This window comes from Lissotriton helveticus, chromosome 1_1 (assembly GCF_964261635.1).
Source record: "Lissotriton helveticus chromosome 1_1, aLisHel1.1, whole genome shotgun sequence".
Lineage (NCBI taxonomy): Eukaryota > Metazoa > Chordata > Amphibia > Caudata > Salamandridae > Lissotriton > Lissotriton helveticus.
This window is the reverse complement of record NC_136057.1, coordinates 1,084,058,551-1,084,072,177: the sequence shown is the minus strand read 5'-3', so window position 1 is coordinate 1,084,072,177 and position 13,627 is coordinate 1,084,058,551. Positions and strand designations below refer to the sequence as shown.

The 13,627-nt window shown below is 42.8% G+C and overlaps 1 protein-coding gene across 3 annotated transcripts in view; it reads left to right on the top strand.

The window, feature by feature from the left end:
* The first annotated feature begins 2,176 nt into the window (after positions 1–2,176).
* The window catches only part of ELK3 (ETS transcription factor ELK3), a 126,473-nt gene continuing 115,022 nt past the window's right edge, over positions 2,177–13,627 (top strand). The window contains exon 1 of one of the 3 annotated variants that reach the window (XM_078678074.1): positions 2,177–2,533. The gene's annotated coding sequence lies outside the window, so the exon portion shown is untranslated. Of the gene's footprint in view, positions 2,545–13,627 lie in introns of all 3 variants that reach the window. The other 2 variants (XM_078678093.1, XM_078678085.1) reach the window with 2 other exon arrangements.

Below are 13,627 nucleotides of genomic sequence, written 5' to 3'. Positions count from 1 at the left end.
ATGAAAATTCAGATTTTTCTACATTTACATGTCAATTAAATAAAACATGTAATGTTTGATGTATACTTGTTTCTGTATTTTTGTGTATTGTTTTGAAATTCAAATCCTAGAAACTGCTTAAGCTGGGGTCCCCAGCTTCCAGTAATGACGAAGCCGAGACCTCCAGACTCCAATAATGACTCAGTGGGGGTCCCCGATTTCTAGTAATGATTCTGTGAAGGTCCACAAAAGTCAAAAGGTTAAAAAATGCTCTTCTATGGAATCTTATACAATATCTACTATGGGATTTTTTGGTCACAAACGCTGTGATTTGCTTAAATAACAGAATATATGACCACAAACTCCCAATTTCAAGTCTATTAACCCCATTTTGTGATTTGGAAAGAGTTTTCAAATAGGAAACAGGGGTTTCCGACAACTACCGAATTGCAATTTGAAGGAGTATGTTTTGAGCTTTCCTTCCAAATTGTGAGTCTGTAAGGTTTGTATCAATGGTTTGCAACTGGTATTCCGGTTGCAAATCATTGATCAGTTACCTGACTCCCAAGTTAGGGTGGTAACTGATTCACAAACAGGAATAGGTCCTCTTTCTGCTCCTTCCCCTTTGGGAATCAGGGTGGAGACGTTGCGGGAAGTAGGCAGCAGTTGTCCAGAAGAGCACTGCCAACTCTCTCTGACGTTTTTAGAAAATGGAAACCTTTTTGTTTTTAAACAGACTTGTTTCCTTTAAAGAAATTGGTATGCTTAAAAAAAAAGGTTTCCCTTTTGAAATGCAATCACAGGGATAAAGGTCTGCTGTCCCTTGAAGGCCACTGGCCACCATATATGTCCAACAGAGGGGATCGCAAATTGCGACCTGGTTAATTAATGAATATTATTTATGTATGTCATTACCTGACCATCCCTGTGATTCCCAGTTACATGAACAGACCTATTAATACATAGGTCAGTTTTGCAAAATCATTTGCAAATATCAGGGCACAATTTGTGGTCGCTTTTTCTAAATCCAATCTTAGTACATCTGTGGAAATGAAGTGATACAGTTTAAAGTACCAAATCAGAGACAAACCTTGAAGTAATATAAATTATATGTTTGTTGCGTTTTGGATATTAGGTTACATGAGATATCCTCAAAAGATATTGTACTTAAGTTTAAGGAACAACCTTGAGTACATACCAGAACGCGAGCACGTGTTCATGCAACGGAAGTTTCAGGAGTGTCTTCAGGGCACATGTCCTAAAAAAAGAAGTGGGGGGGACGCTGACGTCACGGCAGGAAGTGACGTCACATAAGGTGGCTTGAAGAAGCCAGCGCGTGGGCAGCGTTCTGAATGGGCTCCGATCTCACCCCAGAGAGGCCAAAGAGTGAATGTGTGGCTTCATTTGCTCCAGTTATCGAGCTCCTGGTAAAATAAGTGGGGGGACGCCGTCCACCCGCGTGGTACCCCGACTCGAGCCCTGAGTGTCTTGGTTGTATCAGTATCCCAGAGAGTCTGTGGCATTGGGATATTCTGGAGATATATAATTGGCAACTGCTAGGGTGGAGGATACTATGCAATGTGTTGTTTTTAAAGAAGTCAACAAGTGCCCGTTGTTTGCGCCTGCTTCACGTATATAAGTTTTTCAGACAAAGGTTGGTCTGGTTATCTTAGTAGATAACGTTTTGCGGCAAGTCTATAGGCGTTTGCTCCGTCCCAGTAACGCCCACTTGAGGCACAGCAGTGCAAAGCAGTTGTTGTGCTTTGCGAAGTCCACCTTTCCTGACCAAAGCACATTTTGTACTTGTAAAGAGCATGCACCACTTTTCTCCTCTTTGCATCACGCTAACGGAATGCTTTAGTAAATCTGTGCATCGGTAGTTTAAAATACTCACTTCCTGTTGTCACTAAAATTATATTTTTTCATGCGGTAACGTCTGGTAATGATATGACCGTATTGTGATGGCCGGTTGCAGTAAGGAGTTTTAAGGGGATTGATGTTTGAGGCCTTCGGGCGAGCCCTTGCTGGCTGACAAAGGTCACACCTTGTGTTCTTAAGGGCTGTTGTGATCTGTGCGCGCAGGATGGCAGAGCCCCACCCCACGGGTGTGTGGCAGGAAGAGGCTGACGTCTGTGACAGATGGGGCTGCGGCGGCTGCCGGTGAGTGCTGTGTGTCGTTACTGTTCACTTCCTGCTCTGTGTGTGTGTGTGAGTGCGCGCGCGCGCCCCTGTGTGTCTAGGATTACAGTGATGCTGAACATCAGCGGCCAGAGAGAGAGAGCGAGGAGGAAAAGCCTGTTTACACAGACTGCAAACCGCCTAGGGAATAATGCAGGAAAGGAAGTGAGCCGGCTCTCTGTCTGACTACTCCAACTTCCTGCTCTCTCTCGCGCACACAGTTACAGCAAAAAAAGAAGAAAAAAAACAGAATCTCATTACAAGAGCAGCAGCAACGTTTGCAGGCGCCTGTCAGCATGGGAACGGAGTGGATTTTACCTGTAGAATATTAAGAAATAAAGCAGGAAGAAACTTTTCAAGTGTATCGGACGTCTGGGTATGTACAAGGTGTGTGTGGGGACCAAATAACCTGGTTCCCGATGTACAGATGTGTGTGTGTGTTTGCAGAGCGGATGCTGTGTGTGCTCGGCGGCTAACGGGCATCCCTCGGTAACGAGAGCAGTTTGTGTGTGAGCTCAGTACGAGCAATTGGAAAACTGCCCGTGTAACTGTTCCACGTGCAAGTCTGTAAGATTTACAACTAGCAGCTCGCACTTCGTGCAACACCCCCTCACAGCGCTATGGCGAGACTTGGTGCACGGCTGGGTGAATTAAAACGAGACACTATCACTTTGTGCGACCCTTTGGGATGTAGAACAGTAGGGCTCAACTTTGTTCAAGACCTTTGTCATTTATAACTACAGGAAACTTGATGATTTATGATAGCAAGTATAAAGTCTGTGTGAGACTCTGATGTGAAAATATGTTATGCTTTCCATAAGAATGTCATAAGTGTAATCACCGGGTGCACTTTGAGTGTGGCTGTAATGATGTATACCTATAGGCTACATTGTGTGAAGACTTACTGATGAACAACTGCACCCTGTGTGAGATTACTGTTGCAATGTGTAACTAGATAACGCTTTGTGTAAGAGTCTCAGATGTATAACTATCAGGTACACTGTGTGTAAGGCTGTCCTGATGTATAACTACAGGCTACACTTTGTGCACGACTTAATGGTGCAAAACTGCACTCTGTAAGATTACTGATGCAGAACTATAAAACTACTCTTTGCTAATACCACCTGGCGAATAAGGCTACACTTTGTGTTATTCTTCATGGTGTATAACTGTAACACTAGTACTTCTTCTGTAAGACTTACTGGTGCACAACTGTAAGGCTAAAGTGTGTGTAAGTCATCTTGGTATGTAGCTATAAAGTTACACACATGTGATGTTATGTTATTTTATGCTGTTTTGAACGAGATTTGTGTTACGCTATATTGCCTTGTGTGATATTTCCAAATATATATATAAGACTACACTTTCCGTAAGACTTACTGATGCATAGTTATAAAACCACACTTTCTGTAACACTTCCCCATGTATAACTGCAGGCTACACTCTGTGCAAGACTTACTGATGCACAGTTATAAAACTGTGCTTCGTGTTAGACTTAATGATGCACAAATATTAAAATGCACTTTAAGCAGGGATGTCTTATGCATTACTATACGCCTATACTATGTGTAAGTCTTCCTGTCATAAAACTATAACATTCCCCTTTTTTGTAAAACTTCAGGGTGTATGCTTTAATTGTTTTATTCGTATATGGTTTACTGGTGTATAAGACTACACATTTGTAGCAATTCCTGGCGTATATCTACAATGTTATTCTCGGTCTAGGTTTTACTAGTAATCTACAATATGTGTAACACTTCCAGATGTTTAACTATGGGTTTCTTGTACATAACTATAAGATTACATAAAGTGTAAGTCTTCCTGGTGTATAGCTGTAGGATTACACTATGTGTGACACTTCTTGATGCCTAAATGTGAGACTTGACCTTGTGTAAGTCTTTTGAGTGTATAATTATAATACTACAGGTTGTGTAGGAGTCTCTAATGTATCACTTTAGTATTAGACTTGATGAGCAACTTCCTGATTAAAAACCGTATAGCTAAACTGTTTATAAAACAAATCTTGATTTCGTATTTGTAAAATTTATAAGTAGTAGGGTGCATGCTGTTGCATCAACTCTGTTTTCTAAAAACTAAAGAAACAAAACGTGTAAACATAGTGATAATAAATGCTCTGTGTCAACAAATGAAGAAGTAAAGGGTTACCTCGGTTTAGACCCAGTACTCTGTAATAAGAGTGAGTAATCCACAGTCTATTCAAAGATATTGAATATTCGACATATGAAAACTCATCCTAGCAAGCACAGCAAAATAGCAAAACAAAGCAAAGCATATCATAAGTCAACAAAGCCCAACAAAATAACATACCTCAGCACAATCCAGTATAGCACGCTGTGACTTAAAATAACATAGGTTAATGTGACACGTCACAACACAACAACATAAGAAATGACTCTGCATAGCATAACAAACCAGGGTATAGTTTAAGTAACTTAACATAGCACAGCATAGTTTAATGCAGCATAACAAAATGTCACATAGTATGCCACCTCAACATACCGCATAACTCCACAGAACACAACCCAACATAAGAGAAGCCTGCACCGATTCAGTTTGCATTTCCTGCTGTTTTAACCACAAGTCACTGCGAGGCCGAAATGCTGGGCACATCTTGCGTTTGGTTTGCCCGGCCCTAAATGAATGTTGTTAACTCGGACAGTGTCCAGTATGGGCCATCAGTGTTGACACAGTACACATCACTGTGGATGTAGGTTATAGAAGATAACGTGTTTACAGCGAGCGGGGGAGCAGCAGCCTGGCTTTTAAAGGGAGTTTGGGGCGAGTTTCTAGCTTGTCTGGAAACAGCAAGGCTAATTGCCATGCGCTTCCGGTTTGAAACTGGCAGCAGACAACATCTTGAAAATGACTCACTGGTGCGCACAAAGAGGGCCTGTGGTTTCCTCCTTCTCAGGTTCATGCGCTTACGGAGTACAATTTTCTTTGTAGTTATTCGGGTTTCTCTTTTTTTTTTTTTCCATCCCTGGCCACCATCAGCCAAAAAGGCAGAAAAATGGAGAGTTGTTTTTGGAGCTGGGTGTCAGCGTTCGAGGTGCCGGTGCGGCAGGGAGGCACAGAACAGAGTTGTCTTGAATTTTCCATTGGCCGCAGGAAGGGAGCAGGTTTAGTCATGGCTAAGTAATGTCTGCGCACACCAACTAATCTCATTAGGAGTTTCCGTTCCCCAGCACAGGAGGGGGTGTGTGCGGGCCCGAGGGGCGGCTGCCATTGTTATGAGGAAGGGCGACCACTCGAACCTTTCTGTACTCGGCGAAGGACCGAGACAGGGCCTTTTAAATCCAGCATCGCGGCTCAATCATGCCTCGTGTGTTCAGATGTGTCTAGATAGCGCTTGAGGTGCCCAGGGGCTGCTTCTCTGCGCACAGCTAGTCTATCCGTGACTCTGGTGGATTCACTTTTTTTGCTGGCATCACTCTGTTTGAGTTGCTGTTTGTCTCTCTCCTTCTTTTCGGTTAATTTTGCGGAATGCGAGAACTGAACTTGCATATATGTGGCGCTCACAAAAAAACCTGCCAAATATGTGTGGGGAAACGTAAACGCTAAGCAGGGCCTTTTGATTTATGCAACAGGGAGGGCAAAAGTATGCGCTAGGGTTAATAAAATTATGCGGCAACAAAAGGCAAAGTATGAGACATATTGCAGCATATTTTGTGATAGTATTAATGCATCCTTTGTCATTTTCAAACTCGTTAACACTGCCTGAGCATTGGCTGCACCTCATTAGTACAAGCTTAACTCCCAAATATAGCAATAGGCCACAAAAAGTAACTAGTCACCCTTTGCAAAGGCCCTTCCACTGCATGGCAACGCGTGCCACTGCATTTTTAGTAATTTTGAACCGTTTGTGCTAGAAATTTTTTTTGTTAAAATCTGCAGATTACACGGCTGATTATGGATTATGTGGCAAATGAGGCATATCTATAATTTTGCAAAATTGCCACCGGCGTAAAATCGCATAGTGCCAGTGGCCCTATAGTAAAGAAACTTAATGGGCTGTGCCCTTGTTGTTAAACCGTGAATCTGGGCAGGACTTATTTCACCTTTTTGCCTTCCAGAGGTGGATAAAAATAGTGCAGCTAAATTGGTCAATAGTATTACTCACTATTGGTCATTATAGAAGCATTACAAACCAAACTGCTTCTTGACTCTTAAATAAGAACTGTTATTATTGAACTCAATTATGCTCTGTTCATTTGCCTTGGAATGACACACAGTGGTGCTCCTGGGCTTTGGTACTGTCACCTACAAATTATGTAACGTTCTCTGCAGGAAGTGTTCAACTCATTAAAAATACACGCCTGCGTCCCTCGCCTTATCCTACCGACTATAACCAGAACGGCACAATGTGCCTAGAAGTCTCAGTTCATTATTCTTCATTCATTTCCCACTGATCCTGTTTCCTAGATGTACGGTTTGTGACTGTGCTGGTGGTCTATACACATTTTCTTTTGCTTTTGGTGCTGCTGGACATGTGTGCAGTGCCAGGACCTCCCCAGCCCTCTCTCCTGTTGCATGGGTACCAGAGCTTAATTTATAAAATGATGAACGCCAGTACTGAATACCAGGGCTGCTTATTTTGATTCCATCTCGCGCCTCTTTAATCGTCCACCAGACACTCCCTTCCTATTTATCTCACTCTTGCAGTTCGTTCTCCTCCCTGCTTTCTTCCTTTGTCACTGTTTTTCCACCTTTTTTTTATCCTTTCCCCTTTTTGTGTTTTTCTTTCTCTTGCTCTAGATCAAAATCTGCTGAGAAAAAATAAGTGCCCGTTCCCAAAAATGAGTGTGGGTGGGACCCCCACTGCAACCACCTCCTCGAATTAAGCTCTAGGTATCTCCCACACTTCCCTCTAAATGTTCTCATCTTTGTGTCTCTAGCATTTTGTTCACATGAAAGCAACCAGGACCCTCCACCTCCCGTAATTCACTAAAGGTGTGATACCCTAATATCGTTGTTAGAATATCGCCTGACATACATATACATCTAGATTCATCATCGGCATGTTTTGCGAGTCTGTAATAGCGATTATTAAGGAATCGCTATTACAGACTCGCAAACCAAGATTCAAGTAGAAATCGCAATATTTATTGCGATTCCTACAGCTTCCTTATTTGCGATTAGCTAATTGCTAATCGCAAATAAGGAATAACTCCCCATTCATTCCTATGGGCCTAAAGGCCCATAGGAATGAATGGAAACACATATCAATGTGCGAATCGCTATTAGCGATTCGCATTTTGAGTATGCGATTTCAAGGGTGCAGGGGTGTCCAAAGGACACCCTGTTACACCCCTGAAATGATAGTGGACGCTGGTGTTACGCACACACATGTCCCAAGGACATGTGTGTGTGTGACATACAACTTAGAAAAATGCACTTACGTGCATTTTTCTAAGTTTCCGCTATTTACCACGAGGTTTGACTTCGCGGTAAATAGCGGCCCAAAATTGCGATTTTGCAATTTTTAAATGTTTCATGAATTGCATTTAACGAATCTCAAATAGAGATTCCTTAAATGCAATTCCTCGCAAAATTGCGAATTCTATATTAGCGATTTTTGCATTTGGGATGATGAATCCCAAATGCAAAAATTGCGCTCGCAAAGGCCCAGATTCTCAGAATCTGGCCCTTTGCGAGCGCAATTTCCCTTGATGAATCTGGCTGATAGTGTCCTAAATAACATCTATAAGCATATCAGTGGATAATAGAAATATATACTTAATGGGACAATATTTTTGCAAATAATATTTAGCACAAGATAACAATATACAATATCCTACAATATATACAATATCCTGACGTACAGCCTCCTTAAGGTTTTGTTTTCACTCTTATACTATACAATTTATTCATGTATTATCTAAGCACCCTGCTGTCCACCTCAAACATCACAATCCATCACTATAGCAATGATCTCCAAGCTCTTGCTTCGAGCACCTTTGACAGCTGGCATTCACCTCCTCAGGTCTTGCCTCAACTGTATCTGCTGGACTGTTCCCATGAGGCACTGGGTCAAGACTGATTTGCATATAGCTGTGTCTGAACTGGAGTTGTGAAGTGAGCTAAAGAACGATGATTGATTCAACCCAGATCTGTGACTGGGGGTGAGTGGCGGAAAAGTGTCAGCGCTCCATCCATCATCTCCTTGTGTTTGCTTTGTTTGCCCTAAGTTGGCAGGATATGCCCAGACTTGGGTCCGTTGTTCACTTTGCCACTGGGTTCAAGCTTGTCTGGCTGATGAGGGTTGTTAAAATGAAATCAGTCCCAGGATGCTTGTTTCTGGTCCAGGGAAGACATAGCTTGGCAGTTCGGGCTGGGTTGTTCCCATGAGGCACAGGGTCAAGACTGATTTGCATATAGCTGTGTCTGAACTGGTGTGGTGAAGTGAGCTAAAGAACGATGATGAATCCAACCCAGATATGTTACTGGGGGTGAGTGTCTGAAAAGTTCTAGCGCTCCGTCCATCTTCTCCTTGTGTTTGCTCAACTGTATCTACTCATTGAAGTCAGCCCTATACCTCTAAATATATCCTACAAAAATGAATGTGTTCTCCTGCATAGCAATACCCATCAAACCTAACTACAAGCTACTCTTACAGAGTAACGGCCGCCCATCCACGCATGCTCTTCTGCATCTCGTTAGCGGTTTACAGTGCTGTATAAAATCAACTGCAATACAATGCAGTTAATAAGCCTTCAAAACCTAAGTGGGCCACCGTGTCTCAAAGCTCAGGATCTCTGTAGGTTGCACATCTATCAGCCATTTTAACTGCACTCAGTTCAAAACACCGAAAGCCCACAATGAAGGATTTCGTAAGGAGCATTTCTCCTGCTAGATTCCTGAAGTCTGCAATGGCTAACACCCTCACCCAGGGCTTGAGTCGGGGTACCACGCGTGTGGACGGCGTCCCCTCACTTATTTTACTGGGAGCTCGATAACTGGAGCAAATGGAGCCACACATTCACTCTTTGACCTCACGAGATCGGAGTCCATTCAGAACGCTGCTCACGCGCTGGCTTCTCTGATGCAATCGCATCTAAGGGGTGAGCGAGGGGAGGCAATGAGTCTGATGGCGCAAGTCACCTTTCGTGACGTCACTTCCTGTCGTGACGTCAGCGCCCCCCACACCTTTTTTTAGGACTTGTGCCCTGCCCTCACCTGAGAAGTGTCAGCAGAATGACATCTAGCTGAATATCACATATCTCAGTGAATGCTGTAAATTTAGCTCTCACAAGTAGCCATGTGTAAACAAATCTCAGATAGCATGTAGATTATGTGTTTTTCCAGCAAGACGCCAGTGAGTTAAATACTGGCTGCTGACATCTGCCATTATCTGCATTACACGAGTTTGAAGCTTGGCAGTCCAGCCTGCCAAGTTCGTTTAATTGTACATCTTTGAAGCTGGCTATAGTAGCAGCTGCTCTTAAAAATATTTTTCAAGACACAAAACTGCGATAATAATCACATTATATTAAAACAAGTCATGAAGCTCTCCATACTTAGCTGTATTGTCACTTCCTGTTTCAGTTCAATGATTTTCTTTTTTGTATTTGCAAGTCTTTTGGTTTCCTCATAGCAAAACTTCAGCGGCTGTTTCCGGTCTGTTCTAACTGCCAGCACCAGGCAGTGATATTTTGCTGTGCATCAGTGCTTTAAACAACAACATGCTATAATTACTTGTATCCATCCTTCATCTTGGTGTCCCACTACGCTCTGCTCCTTCACCACACTCGTAATGCATATACGGCATTGACTGACACACACAAGAGTGATAGAAGAATGCTTGAATTAATCTCAGCTACTGAAAATCACTCTAGGCCACATGTCAGTCCATTTTTTCACCCACTGTGCCACTCTAGACTGATACCTGCCATGTGTACTCAGAGTAGGGTATACTCCAGTAGGAACAGTCCAACCCAAACCCCGAGGCGTGATCACCTCAATTTGTGTACTCAAACATCTCCAATTGATGGTGGCCTTTTTAGGCCTCGTCAGTCAGGTTCAGCTTCAGTCCTATGGTACAGTGAGCACGGGAACCATGTCTGGGCTGCGACTGCAACAAACAACAGTGATGGAAGGAATGCATGAATTACATTCAGCCACTGATGAGCACTAAAGACCACATTCAAGGCCATCGGTTATTGCCCACTATGCCAATTTCAACGTAGTCCTTCCATATGCAAATTAGTCTTCGCCCTCTTCCAGCAGGAACAGTTCAGCCCGAACTGCCTGTCCAGGTCCTCTCCAGGAGGGAATATAAACAACCCTTGACTTTAGGTTTCCAACTCTTATTCTTCCAGTTGCGGTCATCTTTACTTTCCCACCTCCATTATCTGCTCCACCATTGACCTTTTGTTTCTTCATCTCTCACTATTAGATGAAAACATCTATTTTGAGGTCTTGACAGCTTTATATAATAAAAAAAATCAGAAAAAAAGACACCATATATAATTACATTAAGGGGCTGCATGTCAATGGGTCTGTTAAACTGTCATTCACATTTTTGCATCATCCTTGTGTATTTAAGCTATATCATCAAGTTACAATAATTCAAAGGCTATCGTACCTTTTCTTTGCCCCAATAACTATCATATTTTCCTTTGATGCGCATCAAAACTAAGGAGAGTTTCTATAACTGTTATAAGTACACCTGCCTGGCAGAAAAGATGTGTACAGATAAATTAAAGATGGATGCAATGCTTATGTTTTATATTTAACATTTTTACCGCAAGCACATGGCTACCAGATTTTGGTGGTATTTTTTCCTTTTCTTTTACTGGCATACACTTACAGTAAAAATACCCACCACATCAGCTATTCAAGGACAGACCCATTGGCTTTGACAATGTTTCTTAGGTTTTGCTTTAATTGCCATTTCGGACAAAACTATTGGAAGGATTTATAGATGGGCAGAACTGGAGCCAAACAAAGTTGAAGGCCTCCACCAGCCATGGCTAAAGGAACCATAAGCTCTATGCTTATTGCTTATAGTGTGCCTTCTTGTCTCCTGGGATGTCTGTATGTATGTGGAGGGGATAAATGAAGGCTTTATCAGCTCCATATTGGGAAAATAACCCAGTATGAGTGTACTCAGAGACCAAAATTCGACGCAAACTCCATTTCTAAGGTGAAGAGAGTTATCTTCTTTTACACTCCATGTGGGAGGTGACAGAACTGGCCATGCGCATAGTATAGTTTGAGAGGGTGCAGGTACTCTGATTGGCCCATATAAGAAGACATCAGGTGTTGTATATCTTTAGGCTTGTGCGTTTCCAAGACAGGGGTTATGATGCTCTGGTAGGGCCCGTAGGTCTCTCCTGCTAATCGCAGGTGTGGCCTTGGGATGAGTTTGGTAAGTAAACAGCCCGGTCTTGGTGCTCTTCCTTCCTCCTCTTGGTGCAGTAGCACTCGTTACTGTCTGACTTGGATGATTGGGGACTACGACTCATGTTCAGTCACATGTTTGCATAGGGGTTTTGCCTACAGTGTGCTTCACCTGGATTGGCTGTCATCCTTTCACTGTCCACTTCAAAAAATGTTTCCCCAAAAGTTTGGACCTCGATCACCTCCCTCCTGCTCTTATTTTTGTTAATGGGGGGAATAGGTGTTCCTAGTCTGCCCACTTCTCTGTTCACTTTAAAAAAGTGTATTGCTAACGGCATGCTCCCTCTACACTGTATGTGTATGTTGATGACGTGTTTATATGCATGGCTCACTTTATCTTGCTGTCCCCCTTCTTTGCATCTTCACCCCCACTTTCCTGCTGCCATATTCTTTTGAAAACCTTCTTTGTCTTTCCAACCTCCTTCCTGAGGAAACCTTTGCCTGGCTGCACAGATTGCACTCCTAAAGCCCTAGTGTAGTGTAATTCCTATATTCCCAATAGGCTCTGTGCATTGGAATAATAAATCCTATAGATTTGATGTAGGACTGAGGTCAACTAGGTCTCAATCGAATATACTAAACTTAATTGTGTGTGTGCCAGCTAACTCAGTGGTCACTAGAAACTTTCTCGAATACACAAGAAAGGATTTGTTTCTGACAACCTCATAAACATGACAACTTTGTTTCCCAAGAATAAGAATATATCTCTCAGAGTCGCGTAAACAATAGATAAGTATTTCACTCAGTCAATCGTGCATGCTTCGTTTCTAGTGTTGCAGAGAAATAGTGAGACAGCGTATTCAATAAAAAAGGGTTTATTGAACAGTCTTCTTTCTCATGCAAGAGGGGTGAACTGCTACAATCGTTATGCAGACTGCAAGGTATAATGCGTACAGTGTAAACAGTAATATGAAATAATAACATAGACTAAAATACTCAACTGGTGCTTCTAAAATACGCCTACCCCAATGTACCTAACCTAAGTCTAGTACGAGGGAAGAAGTAAGTATTGTGTAGCATAGGTTTGGTTGTTTTTGCCAAGAATCTACCAAAGGTTTCTCTAGGTTCTAATCAGCTCTATACCTTGTTAGAATGAAGGAGGTCTGGTATCTCTGTCTCGGGACTTGATTTCCCACCACCCGGCAAGGTGAGCCGGAAACACTGGAGCTGGATTCTCGGTAGGAGAAGGGCAGCTTTCTGATCAGTGCATCAGCTGGAGAGTCGGATTCCTTCTGCACTTGCTGTAGCGAGCTGCGTCGGGCAAGTAGATCTTCGAACAGCTCCGAACCACCGTATCTTGCTAGAGCAAGTGAAGGTATATTTATGCCTTGACGGTGTTTAGGAATGCCATAGTTTGACGTAAAGTCGGGCATATGAACGACAGGCAAGAACTCCTAGGGAATAGTTGTTCTTTATAAAGTAACTGAGTTATTGGACAAATCAATATTCAGGCAAGGGGAAGTCCCTGACTGCTTAAGCTGGTTTTCCAAGAAGTTGTTGTGACGTTTCGTACGGGTGGAAGTAGCCATGCCTGTATTTGGGTATCATGGGCTATGCCTAAATAAGGGCTTGATTTCTATGCCTATATAAGGGAAATGTGAATTGGACCTATATAAGGGCATGCATCGGGAAAATTCACTCGGAGCTTAAAACGCCACACAACACTAGGCAGCATTTGCACCACCCTATTCCCCCTTTGCACTACTGTAAGACAGCAGGTTCCATGTTGCTACATCTATTCCTTCTTCACCCTCCTCAAATTATGCACTGCTTGCCTGCCCAACACCTCATGTGCAAGTGCATCTGGGTGAATGTGTTGGCTTGTTTGGAAGTGTGTGCTTATCTGACTCCTTCTCCTCCCCTCGCTGTTCTACCACTCATATTATTGAACTCCTGGTCTCTCTGTATTACAGCCTTTCACACAGGGACCAATCAAATCAAGCATGAGGGTGGATCACGATAATCCTACAAATTCTTTGGATCTGCATACCCCAACAGCAACCGATGTCCAGCAACTTCAAGCTCCTCTACTGCCACTTTCCTTTGA